The following is a 15,687-nucleotide window of genomic DNA, read 5'->3' on the forward strand; positions in this document are numbered from 1 at the left end:
GGACGACTGTTGAAGTTGAAGGTGATTCAATTATGCCTGGCTTCACTTTCTTAAGGTTCGGGGTGATAAATGAAGTGTCACACGGAAGTGAAAGACCGTCGGGGCGAAAAGGGATAAGGGGTATGGGAGGCACGTGTATGTTTGTGGGTGACGGGCGAACGTGGTTCGGTTATGAAGGATTATTTTATTTGCTCAACAATTTCGACTGAACTGTCGCTAATGGTGCGTGTCGTAGAGTGCAAAAAGCTAAAAAAACATAGGGGAAGGTGAGGTATTGAGCATCGTAGAAGCATAAAAAAAAGTCAATCAACGAGCATGCACGAAATTATAACAGATTGATTTTTCAACATCCATCAATTGTGCTTCACCATCGCCAAAGCCTACTATTATTCAATGTTTTACCATTATTAACATATTTGTTTGAATACGTCGTCAAAAACATCGGCCCATTTTACAGTTTTTGACGAAAATATGTGCAATAAGTGCAATGTTTTGATCCATCTATATGTTTGCACATGTCTGAGAGTGTTTTAGTTCTTCCTTCATCCCTTTTTTTATAATGCATGCGTTTTAGTTTGTCTATAGTAGTTTTCTACACAATCTTTTGACATATTTTATTGTTTCTTTTGTTAGTTTTCATAGTTTTCTTAAAATTTAAATGGATTTTATTATTTTTGCTAAATGTGTTTACAGAAAAAATCGAATACGACCATTCGATAAAATCAAACGATTTTAAATCGGACGGCCGACTTTATCTATCAAATCGCATATATTTTCTTCTGTTAAAAACCTGGCGCGGTAGAGCACTGACACGAGCCTTACTTGTTACACGTGATTGCTTCATCGAATCATAGCAAGTAAAATAGTGTTTGAGAAATTTTCAAAGTAAGATACACGAACTGTTTCATCTCTTTTCGCTCTATTGAATTTAAATGTAGTGCCTAAACATTCACACTTGATATGTTAAAAACAAAACTGTATTGATGTGCGATATTGATTTGTTAATACAAAAACACATTCCTGCCGATGTTTTAGGTTTTCTTATCTTTTTTCTATTTCCACCAACTTGAACAAAAATACCTTTCGCGCCTGCAAGCGCTTTTCTTCTCTCTTAAATAAGATATCGATGTTTTAATCATTTTTTAGAGAGAACGTTCTTTTTGTGTAGGAGTGGAAAAGCTGTTGAATTATGAGCTGAAGAAAAGCAACCTGCCTGGGAAAAACGATATGAGATTAATTTCCACAAAAAAATCATGTACAGCCTGGCCAAACCACTCACAAACATTCACTCTTTTTGGAAACTGTGCAGTGCCGCATGTGGAAAACATTATTGCTGTATAATTTATTGCCTACCGCGCAATGTGGACGAAGATACGAACCGATTTCAGCCTCACACGTCCACTTGAGCGTAACCGAACACTCCTGAGACGTCCTGCAACGTGGTGACGATTTTTGTTTTTCTTTCGGAGGCTTTCGATCGCCTTTCACATTGTTCCCTTTCCCAAGGGTCGCTGTTTCCGGGCAAAATAAAAAAAACATATTCATCTGGTTGGCATTAAAGCAAGCAAGAACTGGTCATGTTCTTCCAAAACTGTTTGACACCAACGACCAAACAAAAACGACCACACAAACTTCAACGATCGTAAAGGCAAGTGGAAAAATTACGTGGTGTAGACAACATTTAAGAGATTGAGTGAAATTTAACTAATTTCTAGGGCATTCGAAGACGTCATTGGAATGTTGTGAACCGAAGAAGGAAACTAAGAAAGTCAGAAACAAATATTTAGAAACTAAAAGAGAATTTTTTCAAAGTAGGATACTTGAACCAGAAAAGAATCAGTTCGATACGAGGCTAGTAAACAAAGGAAAGTTCAACCTGTAAAAAGGTATTGGTTGGGAAACTGTCCGAAAGAAAAGCGGGCCTTCTGTGGTGGAAAATCGACAGCAAATCCTCGCAATCGAATACGATCGGAGGTATCGAAGTGGTTACAATTTTATCCCATCCGTTATACCTTCTTTCCCGATATGCGGGTGTTTGCTTTTCCGCCTTAATTTTCAACCCCCGTCTCATCGGCCCAGTCGGTTTTCCTTTTTCACGCGCGAAGTGCGCGCCACTTTCCCCGTCCGGCGTTTACCACCATGCACTTAATCGCAGGCACGAAGGGAGGACGGGAAAAACGGAACAAAAATCCGCTTAAACATGATCCATCCTCTTTATACTCTTCCCCGCTCCACCGTCCTTCTTCCTTCGCAGGATTTCATTTTCGTCCTCAGCCTCGCTTGCTCATCCGTCACCGTCCGTCGCGATGTTCGACAGCAAATCCCCCTTTTTGGCGGCGAAATGGAAAGTTTTTGAATCGCATTCGATCTTGTTTTATTCCTCCGCTTTCCCCGATTTTTCATTCCAACGGAGCAACAATTCTGATACTTCCTGGGACGGCCCACGCACACAAAAACACACACAATGACCATCCAACTGTCGGCTTAGGGAAATCAAAAGTGCCATCAGAGAAAATGGGACGATTCAAAGGAAAGCCCACCGAGCGAGATTTGTTTCAAATTTGAAACCATTTAGCCGTGGCCATTAGCGTGGAAGTTGGCGGGAAACCCATTCCCATCCCTCCCGTATAAAGCCACGTTTTTCTAGGTTTTTGAGAAAGAATTCTTGCGAATATTTTATATATTTATTTTCTGTTATGTCATTTCTGTAATGCTATTTTTCTAATTCAGCTCAGCATTCTTAGCTTAGATTTCATACTTGATTACTTATTTTCTTATTTATTTCTATAAAACTGCCAAGTAAAGGATTTTTGCTATGGTTAAAAAACACATTTCAGTTCACATTTTTTTAAACTTTAAACTACAACCAAAGCTGATTGATAACATGGCTCGTGGTTGTTGTTTTTAATACTTTATCAAACTTTCCATAAAAACTAAAAAATATGTGTTGTGAACCGACCTAGAAAAAGGCAAGCAAAACAATAAAAGGAATGGCCTATATCTTTTGAGAGAAAGAAATAAAAGTGTGTGGACGACGGACAATTGCAATCATTTTACGAAAATTCAAACTATATTACTTATCTAAAACTTAAAGGAAAGGAGTTTTTTTTGTGGTAAAAAAAAGATTTTACTACGATCACGAAAGGATCACGATTTATTTGAACTTGTTAATTTCAACCAAAGCTGAGCCCTCCGAAAAAACTCGTTGTCGTGTTTGAAGTTTTTAACATTTTATAAAACTTTTGATAAAATCTAAAATAATGTGTGTGTTCGAAACCCAATCAAGAATAAGGCAAGCAAAAACAAAAAAAGGAAAAACCCTATACGTACCTATGAAAAGGGCCAGAAAAACTTCTGAGAGAATGAAATAAAAAGAGGCTGGACAATTGCAATTTTATCATTTTTCGAAAAATTAAAAAAAAGCTTAGCATTAAAGGAATATTTGGTTTTGAAAACATAATAATCTTTTATTTAATCGAAACAATAAACAAAGGAAACAAATTTAGCCTGCAGGGACTAATGTTAATTAAATTAAAAGCATTAATGTACTGACAATTTCTTTGAGAATAAGGAGCAAAATGTAAAACAGTGAACAAAATCGTTCTAGTAAATATTGAAATGCAATGATTATCATAGAACAAAGTAAAAAATTAAAGTTTTTATAGTAACTTACTGACACGGTTTTAGTTAAAACCGGTGAACCAATTCGAAACAAATCCTTGGAATCCGGCGCTTCCCATTATGTGTGTATTATTTTTAATTATTTTCCCCCACTTATTTACGCCGATTGCTGATGATAGAGTAACACTGCATAACTGAAGGTAGTGAGCGATGAATCCGTGACGGAAAGATTCGTCGCTTGTCGATGCGGGTATCGTTTGTGTGATTGATTCGTAAAAACCACCAACCCGGATTCGACCCGGCGGATGGTGGTGTGTTGCAGGGGCGGGAAAACGGGAACTAACATTTCCCTTGCGAGGGTGGCTCTGGGTGGGGGGAGGGATGGCAATGGTATCAATGGCCGGACCCCGGGCGCGGGTGGCGGATCATGGCGCTAACAAATCGGTCTCGCTGGCACATTTGACAGGTCGCGCTGGATGTCGCTGTCAACTGTCAAAGTGTTGTGCTTGTTCGTGCACCGGATGACGTGCCGGGAGGGGGAGGGGTATGCCGGGTGAACTACGGTCGGGGTGGCAGGTACCGGATGTGGCAGGACGCCTCAGCCCTTCCCCCCCGCTCAACTCCGCTCGTCTAAACGCACGCGATGATCATTACGGAGGGGTTCGACGAACTCGACGCGCGTCAAGTCTTCTAGCCAAGCGCGCGCGGGTGTCCTCGCGAGCTCTCCGGAGGGTACAGTTGCGTACAAAGTTGTACCCTCGGCCGAGCGGGACAGGACGAAGCTGCGTGCGAGCGTGTTCGTGACCCCTTCGCAAGCTGGAACGCGGAGCGGACTCGTACGCAACAACTCTCCCCGGGGTTTCCCGGGTCGAGAGCCGAAGAACTCCGGAGTTCAAATGTAGGCAGGGGAAGGGGGCAAACGGTGCAGGAGGAAAAAAGTACAGTCCGGACTGCACAGCGCACAGTGAGCTTCGTTTTCCCGCGGTTTTTCCCGCTGCAATGACGAGAGCAATAACAAAACGCAACCTGGGAAGGGGAGAACCGGCGTCCGTCACCCTCCCGTGGCACACAGCTGCGCTTGGCCTTGCGGTTGACAGAGGGCCACTTTTTCCCCGCTCGTTCACCCTCTCCGGACCACCGACCCTGGAAGCCCTCTCGCTTTCGGGGACGAGGGATATCTATCGGAGATATTTTTATTGCGGACTAGCAGTGACAGATATGACAAAATACGGCCTAATTCAGACGGAATCCTCGTCGGGACGCTGTTGGTGGTGCGCGCCCGGGGCCCAGGAGCTCCGAAGTCGCCTTGACGCTTGAGCTTGACTTTGACGGCGAGTTGTGTCGAGCGGTAATCGGTACTTGTGTTCTTGTAAGACTACCTAAGTCCAGTTATTGGAAGTTGTCAGGGAGGGAATCCCCGAGAAGAAAGCCTGGCATGTCACCGAACTGGATGTAATGGGGGACATCTGGAGTGGACCTAGTCTCCTCTCACTCCACGCCGTTGGGCCACTTGCATTCGCGAGGGATAATGATCACTGTTGCCCGAGCCAACCACGGTGGCAATTATCCTGGCAATTCTCGCCGATTAGAAGTTCCGAAGCAGGGCCGGGGTTCGCTGTCACCCAGTGACGTGCTCAACTCCTACGTTGACGGCAAACGGGGTTTTCTTTTCTGCTGCTTTTGGTGTGTTTGGGTTTCGGGGATTCTTATTTCCTACTCAGGAAGTTTTTCTTCCGTGAACAAGGGAAGGGTCACTGTTGACGTAGGAAAGGCAATGCACAAACAATTATTATCTGAATAGACACATGGACTTTAATAAGGTTGACTTTTCCGGTTCAGTTGATACTACTAAATTTTATCAGTGCTTGACATTTACAAAATCATTACAAAAACGAATTATTATATGTTTGTACTTTGCATTTCACATACGGACAAATCAAAATCGATCATAACAAGTGAGAAGCGAGTACCATGAATTTTAAAAATCAACTTGTTCTGCATAGGAGATAGGTTAATAAGTTAGGCTATGTTAAGGTTATGATTCAAGAAATGTATTTATTATTATTATGTTGTTATTTTCCCTGAGGGTTTTCTTTTCTAAATTTTTTCTCGCGATACGGATTTCAATGCTCTTCAATTTCACAAAGGCAACGCCAAAAAGTATTAAAAAATAATGAGGAAAACAAAAAGTGAACCAGTTACAACTATGTTCCGAATGATGTAAATCACCAAAGTATTATTACAGTAAGTATAATTACAAAGTAAATCATATACTACTACTACTACTACTACTACTACAATTTAAAATCATAAAAAATTAATGGAAATCATGGAACAAAAATCACACTCAAGTTTATCAGTAAAAGTGAAAACTAACTTACGTTAAAGTATTTTTTCAAATAATAATTTAAAAACAATGATGTTATGACCTTCTCACTTTTGGCGTTGCTTCTAAATTTTTTTAATTGTTGCTGGTTGCAGATTTGCATCAAACCCATTTTTTCAGATGAAGTTAAACTGAAATTCGATGATAAATAAATCAACTTGCTGAGCATAAACTCGTTTATTTGTTTAGTTTTGCGATGCATTTCAATCCCTAGTATTTTTTGAACATCTCTTCAAAAAGCTATATATACAAATATTCAAAATAGTTCCTAGTAAAATTGATTAGTAATAACTTGTATTAGTATGACGAGAGAAGTGCGCTTGATTGTAAACATTACCTTAAGCGAAGAGAAATAAAGGACACGAGAATTTCAACCGTATTTACTTAAAGTTCGTGCTGTTTTAGTTGATAGCAGTATTAAACTATTTATGTTGTACTTATAACATTATATTGCTTACTCGTTCGTTTTTTTATTTCTATCCCTTAAGCGAGAGTTATTAGCGAAATTAAAACATTTTAAAAATGCTTAGCTGATTTGTCTTACGAGGTACAGTTTTTGAGCAATCATGCATATAATTACATCACGCTGCCACTTTTTTGTCACATTTTTTTAGGAGTTAATCTTTTATACTATGTTAACATAATGAAGAAACTTTAACTCAAACCAAATTATTGTAAGAATTATCTCACAGTAAACTAGTGTTTTAACGTCTATATTTTGACTTTTACGATTGCCGACTAATTTTTTGAAAGAAAGTCAGAAAAAGTGGAACATGTTTTTGTTTCAGAATCGAACAATTAAGAAAATCGAAAAATGACACAGCTGTCTTAGGGTAGCTTGTGTAACGAACGAGGCTTATAACCAATTTCTTTTTTTCCTTGCTCCTATTAATTTGAATATATAATGTCCAAATTTTCAATTGGATCTTGTGGTACTTCGATGGAATCTTGGGATAATTCCTTGGATATTACTCTTTTTACACTGGTAAAAGGTTTCTCCTATAGTCGACGGGTACCAAAAGCACACCTTAACCCTTTGTTTGCTGCGAAATGAGTGCACGTAATGATGAGTGCGATGAAATAAATAAAACCGAAAAAATACCCACCATAGACGACGACTTTTTGACTCCCCCTTTTCTGGACGCAAGATGGAGCTGTCTGTTTTTCCCCCATTTTTGCGGAAATCGTTACTAACACACACGCACACAATACATGGTAATGGAAAAGGATCACCGGGAAGGATAAATAAAGCCAACCTTTGTCCAACACGGGGCCCGGGCAAAGAGCAATGGCCTGTGGACTCTGGACAAACGTAGCAACAGCATCCCCCCCCACCCATCCCCCCACCATCACGTGTGCCCCGTCAACTGCCAAACAACAACATACAGAAAAAAAAGAAGGAGGAAACGAAAAACCACCGACGGGTAAAAACCCCGAAATGAATATGTTTGCATATTAACAGTCTTGATTTTTATGCAAATCTGTTTCGTATTTATTTTCTCGGCGATGGGTTTTTTTTCTCTCCTTTTTGTCGCTTCCTTTGCGCGTTGCCTCTTCTCGGCCCATTGCAGCCAGTGAAAAATATTTAAATTTCATTTTCCCCCTCCTCCCCCTGTTCCGCCGCATATTGCAGTTGGTGCTCGATAATTTTCCTTCCCTTAACCCTTTTAGCGTGTTCTAATTTTTTGCTCGTCGGTTCGGTCCGATCCTTTGCCGACGTTCTTTCTCGGAGAAGATGATTTCTATTTTCCCCCTCCGTCCGTTTGCTAGAAAAAAAATGATTTCCACCACCCGGCGAAAGGAGTGCGAGGTGGAAAATCGGCACCGATTCGTGTCGGATTGCTTGTAAACGCTTGCTTTTTGTGTGCTTGCAATACTTAACATTCATGCAGCCCGGTCCATTCCCCTGCACCGGGCGAACAGGTGGCTGGTGGATGTGGTGAAATAGATTTTCCTCCTTCCCTACCCGGCTAGAGACCGGCTTCGCATCTTCTCGTGATTGCGGCTTTGCGTTGCGTTTCGTTTGCATGGTTAAAATGATTGATGATTTAGTATTAAAAAGTCATCATCTCAAGCTAGCCAGAAACAGACACAAATACACACACACAAACACACCCAAACATACCAGCCAAAACGGCGCGAAAAACCTCCCCGTTTTGCTTGGGAAAAGGGTTTAGTTTTCGTTTCGCTTCCGAAACAACGAACCGTTTTTTTTTCGGGACCGTCTTCGGGGCGCCGGCAAAGGAAGGCGAAGGGAATGTCGTGGAAAGCGAACATCATTTGCATACAGCGGCATACGAACACCATTGCGCCGCAATGTGGAAATCCATTTCCGTCGTCGCCCGTTGCCGGCTCGTAATCGTGTGCTGCTGCTGCTGTTTATGTTCATTTGCGAAGCGGCCAGAAGAAAAGCGAGCGTCATCTTTTGCCTGCCTCGGAAATGGATGGAAATGTTGTGGAAGATTAGTTTTTGGAATGAGAAAAATGGTTTTGCTTGCAATGGAGCAAAAATAGAAAGTTAACCGTCGAAACGCTGATCGATACACCCGATTACACAACTATACATTGTTTTGTATGGAAAACATAACTAAGACTAGGGCTAAACAAAGAAATTTTTTTTTGAAAAATGATCAATATTTATCCGCCATAAAATTTCGCATGAAAATATTCACGAGCTGAAGTTTGTTGGAAATTTAAGCAAAGCAAACTTTATTAAACTTTATTTTCAATAACAAACAACAACAAATTAATTAAGCTAAACAAGTTAATTAAAGCGTTCGCTCATTTGCAACTAGCTAAACAAAGTAACTCGTTAAGAATAGTCTAAAACTCAAATAAACTAAAACAAAACAATATAATTATGTAACGAGAATGGAGCGTCCTTTGAAATTATCAAGTGTTTATAAGCATATAGTGGCCAAATATGGATACATATTCAAAGGAATGATGGTCGTTCCAAAATAAAAATAGAAATGATGGTATCAGCTAAAGTAAATTTTAAAATGTTAAATTATTGGGAAGGTTCTCGTGAAACTTCAAACAGATCCCGAAAGTCATCTGGATGACCCAAACGAAATGGAAGCGCTTGGTACAGCCCAACAGAACAAAAAAAACAGGTAGTCTGAAGAGGAGTTGATGCGTACATAAAACATAGTCTCTCTCAAATATACAACAGGAGAGGATAAAAATTAAAACAAAGGGTTAAAAGTCGAAGAACTAAAATCGCTCGTGATGAAGAGGCAAACTAAAACGAAACCGGACAATCCCATACGTCGTCTGTTATTGCCGTTCCTTCATCCACTCTGCTTTCAATTTTGATTTATTCTTTACCGTCGCCTTTCGCCTTTTCTCAAATCGGTCTGTTATTGCCCTTCCTTCATCCACTCTGCTTTCAATCTTGATTTATTCTTTACCGTCGTCTTTCGTTTCCCAAGTCGTTCGCTTTCTGCCATTTTCTTGACCTTCGCTTGGCCAGCCTCTTGCACGATATCCAATGGCCAGTGGCTTGCCTACCGTCCATTTTTAACTTGTCCGAATTTGTAAACAACTCGATTCAGATGTAGGAAGGCATCGAGAATGGAATGTTTTTTTTTCTTCGGTTGGAGTTTCTAGTTTGTTTGTGCACCTCAAAAATATTCCGCTTGGTTTATTAAATTTCGCGAAAAGAAATTAAATGACTTCATTTAATGAAACACACATTTAGAAACCAAAGTTTGTGTGTTTACGATAAGAAAAGTGATGCCGTCTTGTTTTTCGGTGCACATTTTTTCTGATTCTCTGAATCTTAAATATTTTAGTTGAGCTCACAAAATTCCGAACCAAATTCTTGATGTTCTTTGTTCTTGATGGTGAGATGAATCTAAATATCAAAACACTAAGTGAAGGGACAAGTGCTGATGAGCGAACGGAGAAGAAACGGTTCTTTGTTTGTGATTTGGTACGTTTGCTCATATCAGCTTTTCAGTAAACAGTTCATAGCCTCGTTTCGATGAACGGGGATGACGAATTTTTCGTTTCTATTTCCAATGGAATTTCGTTAAGTAAACACACTGAAAGACAAAATGAATATTTCTCAATGGCATGCAGAAAACTGCTTACATGCCGGAATTATGGTATGAGTATTTGGTTATAACGAGTAGAAGAAAAAACACCCTACAACCCCCAGAACCCCTGGTTCTGTCGCACAAGGTTGATGACGCATCAGGTGTGACAGTTTGAATGCTGCGCAACGCAGCGATAAACGAAAAAAAATACAAAATTCCCTTGCAACAGTCGCACCGTTGCGCGTCACAAACTTTATGCTCGATGCGATGTTGCCTATGTTGGCCTCGATCGAATGCTTCATGCTGGTTTTTGCTTCCCTTTCGTGCACGCAAGGGTCGCATCTTGTCTCGCACCCCGCACACAGTATTTCCACCGACCACCCGAAGAAAACGCCCCGTTTCCTCGCGCACCGGAGCGAACTAAACCAATCGGCGAGGTCGGAGAAATGGAGAAATGTGGCCGCGTGAAAGTAGAAGCGAGGCAGGAACAGTGTAGGGCGAGGAAAATTTTTGGGGCGTTCTTCGGGAAACCGTTGCTGGGAAACGCGTGAAAGAGAAACTAGGAAAGAGGAGGGTTGCGGTTGTGGAAGATTTCATTCGAGATTAATCTCGGGAGAAAAGCAACAACCGGTTTGTTGTCTATTGCAACGTCTGCATTTGTATTCCTTTGGTAACAAGTGTAGAAATTTTACAAATCAAATTGTAAAAATTAAACAGTATAATATTTTTGATCGGATGTAATAGGTTTCCTTCCATTTTTCAACGTCCTGTGAAAAAAAAGATAAAAAAAAGATTTAAGATAAAACTATGTGCTTTTGAAACTAGTTAACTATCTTTCTTATGTCCTCCCTTCGGGAAAGCCTTTCAAAAAGCCTTTTCCCAGGAAGCCCTGGTTTAACCTGGTTTTCTCGATTCCCAGATAACTTTCCCCTGAGTGGAAATTATAAGTCTCTTGATTGTTCAGTAAGTAGTCTAATTTTTTCTTCAGTACAAAAATAACTGAGCTTTAACAAATTACCTGAAAGTACCTCCGTCGATTTTCAAAACTCTTTTAGTTAAATAAGATTCAAGAAAAAAAAAAGTTAATCAATCGAGTCAAAGTTGGACTTATTTGTTTTATAAGAGCTTGTATTCCAATGTACACCCTTGCAGTATTTTCATATGGTTTCTAAATTTATCCACAGGAATAAATTCTGTAAAAGAGACTAGTAGTATTCTGTAACTTTTGCCAACTCGGATACATATTTTATAAAAAAAAAAGTTAGTTGATCTCCACGGGAAATATAAGGAGAAGAATTATAAATAATGTTAGAGTTTGAAGGCCACGTATGATGTGATTCACATTTCCTTGTTGTTTCATATGTTACTTTAAAAGTTCATTTTTCAAAAAAAAGTTTCAATTCGCCCACGCAATCTAAACAAGTAAAACAAATTCCCTTACAAATCCTAAACCGAGCCAATATAATAATTTTCTACTGAAAGCTACTTTTTGTAATTCTTTTCTAAGATCATTTCATTATTTTCTTCTTCTTTTAACGCATTCAAATCCATTCATTTAATTTTTCTAATTGCTGGTGAATCGCAGGCGCTTTATATTTTATATATTGTTTGTTTTGGCCATAACATGACTGTATATATATTTTTTAAAAATTTTTTTTTTCTCTTTGAGTTACTTATTACGTTGTATTAGGTGAAAATTGTAAAATATTAATAAGTTCATATTTTTTAGGGTAAGTGATAATAATAAACAATAATAATAGTAGTAATAGTATTAATAATAGTAATGATAATAATATTAATAATAATAATAATAATAATAATAGTTTTAAGAAAATAAAAGCACCATCAAAAAAGAGTAAACACATGTTAAAACGAAAACAAAGGATACAATGTAGCTAACCCGATTAAAATGTTTCAAATTCTGCTTGTGATGTGAGATACGCTTCGGATGTTGTAAATCAGTTTCCCAGTGAACGCTGGACGCGAACATGCGGTCCTTAACAGCTTGATGAATTAAGGGGGTCCCTCCCAGACCGACGCTCGCCGACGTAACTTTCACTACATTTTATTCCTCCGACCCGGAATGGCAGCCGTCGGAAAGTTCAATTAAAATCTCCAAATCTGTCACCTTACCTAGTTGTGAGGAAGAGGGGGGGGAGGGGGGGGGGGGGTGAAAGATAGCGCCAGTCATCGCCAGAGTGTTCGGTTGGCGCAAAATTGTGGCCAGCTCGACCGGTCGGCTTGAAAACATAATCCTTTTGCCACAAATTACCGCAAGCCGGTTGGATTCCGAAAACCCTGACCCTTTTCTACCGCTGTCCACCCCATCCCCTCCCCCCTTTACAACCGAAGTGGGGGGTTGGTTGATTTCCACGCGGAAAACGCCGGAACGGTCGTCGGGTTTTCGCTTGACCGTTGTCAGGCGCTAAATACCTGCACCGACCACCTGTCAGCGTCGCGCTAAGCCAATTGGTGTGTGCTTGTAGCTGTGAGCCACCACCCGCTCCTCCCGCTGCAAATGCTTGAGTGTCCGGCCGGAAGCTGACCGGAAGCGGAAAAGGGGGTAAACAGATGGGCTCGACACGGTTGTCCGGAGGGTGGGGGAGGTTGAAAAAAGCGCAATAAATTACAATTCACGTTGACAACTGAAAATGCCCAACTGACTGGGGTGAGGTGGTAGAGGGGTGGAAAAGGGGATGCTGTGAGGGGTTGTGATTTTGGTCATCGGCTGTGGGGACATTCTTCGGTCGAAATCACCACCAAAATCTCACCTCATCGCGAGTGGGTGGTGTTCACCCTCCCCCGGTATTGCCTACCCTCAACACCTTTCAACCTCATGTCACCCCATCCCCTCCCCCCCTCTCACCACCACCCTTAACCTCGATGTAAGCGACGGCGTGGCTTAAGAGTTGAACCACATTGTCTTTCGATACGTTCCATCAAGCTCAAACCATTTCCCCCCACACCTCACTATTTTCCCAACCCGACCCCAAACCGGCCGTTGACAGTGCCGGAGGGACACTCGACACACTCGTGGTTTTGGGTCGGGGTTTTGGCGCGCGCGCGTTCCCGCAACGCGCCCTTCGCAATAGGGACACAATTTATGGTGATTTATTCACTTTTCCAACGACGACGTGAAGGATCCATGTAGAAGAGACGGGAGTGCGGGGCGGGGGGGGGGGACCACGGCACGGATGAGTCTGAAATCAACTGACCACTCAACCACGTTGACCAATCTAGGCACCTCCCCGCCCCTCCTCTCGCCACCATGAAGTGGGCAACATTTGCATAAAATGAATGAAAGTATTTATCCTACCGCAAATGGAGTTTCCCCGTTACGAATTTCTCTAGGAAAATGTAAGTAAGGGTAAGGGGGTGGTGGTTGGATGTGAAATGCGGCGGTCACCTAGCAAACACACGCACACGCACACCCACGCACGGAACGCAAGTGAACGACGTGGTGCTTTTTGGAAAATTACTCCGATTAAAATAATTGGAATCGAATGCACTCGCACTTTCGCCGATCGGCGCTTTTCCGAGTGCGTGCCTGGCAGCAAATTTATATGCAAATGTACCCTTCCCGTGCTGGTGGAGCCCGCGGGGTTCCATCGCGCAATCGGGAAATTAATTGGTGGAGACGCAATCGGGCGCATCCGCTCGTTCGCAAACGCCGATGGCGATTTCATTAGCTCAGGCTGTAGTTGACGACAAAATAGTGGACAGTTGTCGTTGTTAAGATACCGGTCACAGGCGGGGGAAAACACTCCTTACGCTGCTACGGAGGTTGACAAAAATCTCACAATTTTCAAAGATTTAAAATTGCACTCGAAAATGTTCTGACAAATATTTTCCATTTTCTAATGCTGACTTCTTTTATAATAGTATTTATTTTATTATTTTTCTTAAACGACCTATAATACCATTAAAAAGCATTTTCTTCAAAAATATCAATACTAGTCCTGTAAATGACTCGATTCATATTTATTACATCACTTTTTATCTAATGTGATTTGACAGTTAGAAAGCGTTTATAAATTAAATTAATGAATCAGTATTAAATTATTTTCCATTGCATGGCATTCGTTAAGTCTTTTAATGCTGACTTATTTTATAATTAGAAGGCTCTCAGCATTAATTTTGATCGTTGGGAAGCAATTTCTTCTCTTGAACAACGTATTTTACCATCACATAGAACTTTTCCTTACTAGTCAGTATCAGTTTGAATCCTGTAGAGATGATTATGATACGGTTCAAATTTATTGCGTTATTTTTTCATCTACTATCATTTTGCAGTCGGAAATATTTTTTAAAGTAATATCGCTGTTAATTATTATGTGAATAAATGATTTTCCATTTCATGGCATTCGTATTGTCAAGTGAGTTCAAAGGCAAAACACTCCTTACGTTGCTCTTGAGGTTGACAACTACCTTACAGTTCAAACACTTATAATTGCACTCAATTTTTCCATTTTCTAACGCTGACTTGTTTTATAACTATAAGGCATACAATTTTCCCTTATTAATCAGTATCATTTTTAGTCCTGAAGAGATGATTGTGACATGATTTGTATTTATTGTATTATTTTTTCCCTTCTAAGTTAAATTAATAAACCAATATTAATTATTACGTGAGGAAATCATTTGACGAAATTAATAAAATCATATAAAATAGTGAGTATACATAACATATCGAAAGACTGTGTGAAAGGAATACGAAAAACCCGTTTCATGGGAAAGTGATATTCCATTATTGTAGAAGTATATGTTTTGAAGAAAGAAAAATGGTATTTATGTTGAAGTTGAGGTTTGAGGTTGGTAAATATGGTGTTTATTATTATTATCAAAATTATTTAGAATGATAATACAATCCTGGAACAGGTAATACATTGATCTCAAAGTCAAATTCTAAATCTAAAAGAATGTAAAAACAATTTTAAATAAAACACTCTCAAAAAGAAACCTTACAGGCCTTACGTTCTCTCGCTTGTATAACGGCAAAGATTATTATCCCACTGGCAAGGCTAAACAATTTCCAGTTAACGATTTTCTTTCCACTGGACTGTGCGCTGCGAAATTCAATTAGAAATAAATATTACACGAAAAAGCCAAACCCCGGGCGCAACACGTGGAACGAGCATTTGGAGTCGAGCATTAGCATAAAATATTTATTTAACCCCTTTTTTTCCCCTCACAACCAACAAGGGCTGTGTTCCGGTACCAGACCGGTTGGAAACAGGGAGGCACAATGTCGCGCACGGTGTGGAGGTTAAAAATCGAAAATAGATAAACTCTTTTTGGCTTTCCCGGCGGGGGAAAAGGGAAGCGAATGGGTTCGCTAGCGCTGATAACGAAAACCGAAAAAGATGTGCTAAATTCGGCTCGTAACTTGAGCCCGGCGCGCAGTGGGAATTTCCCGGACCCTTCGAAGCGGGAGCGATGAATATTCTACCATAATTAGCGCCTGAAAAACCCCCGAACTTGCTGGACAAAACGGGAAACCAATTTACGACATTATTTAAATTAAATAAAACGCAAATAAATAAGTGATAATGAACGGTTGACTGAGCGGGCGGGCGAGGGACTGCTGACCGCTGAGTGATGGGTTTCGATTCGTGCGAGTTGTTATCGGCGTGGTCG

The sequence above is a fragment of the Anopheles coustani genome, chromosome X, assembly GCF_943734705.1.
Source record: "Anopheles coustani chromosome X, idAnoCousDA_361_x.2, whole genome shotgun sequence".
Classification (NCBI taxonomy): Eukaryota; Metazoa; Arthropoda; class Insecta; order Diptera; family Culicidae; genus Anopheles; species Anopheles coustani.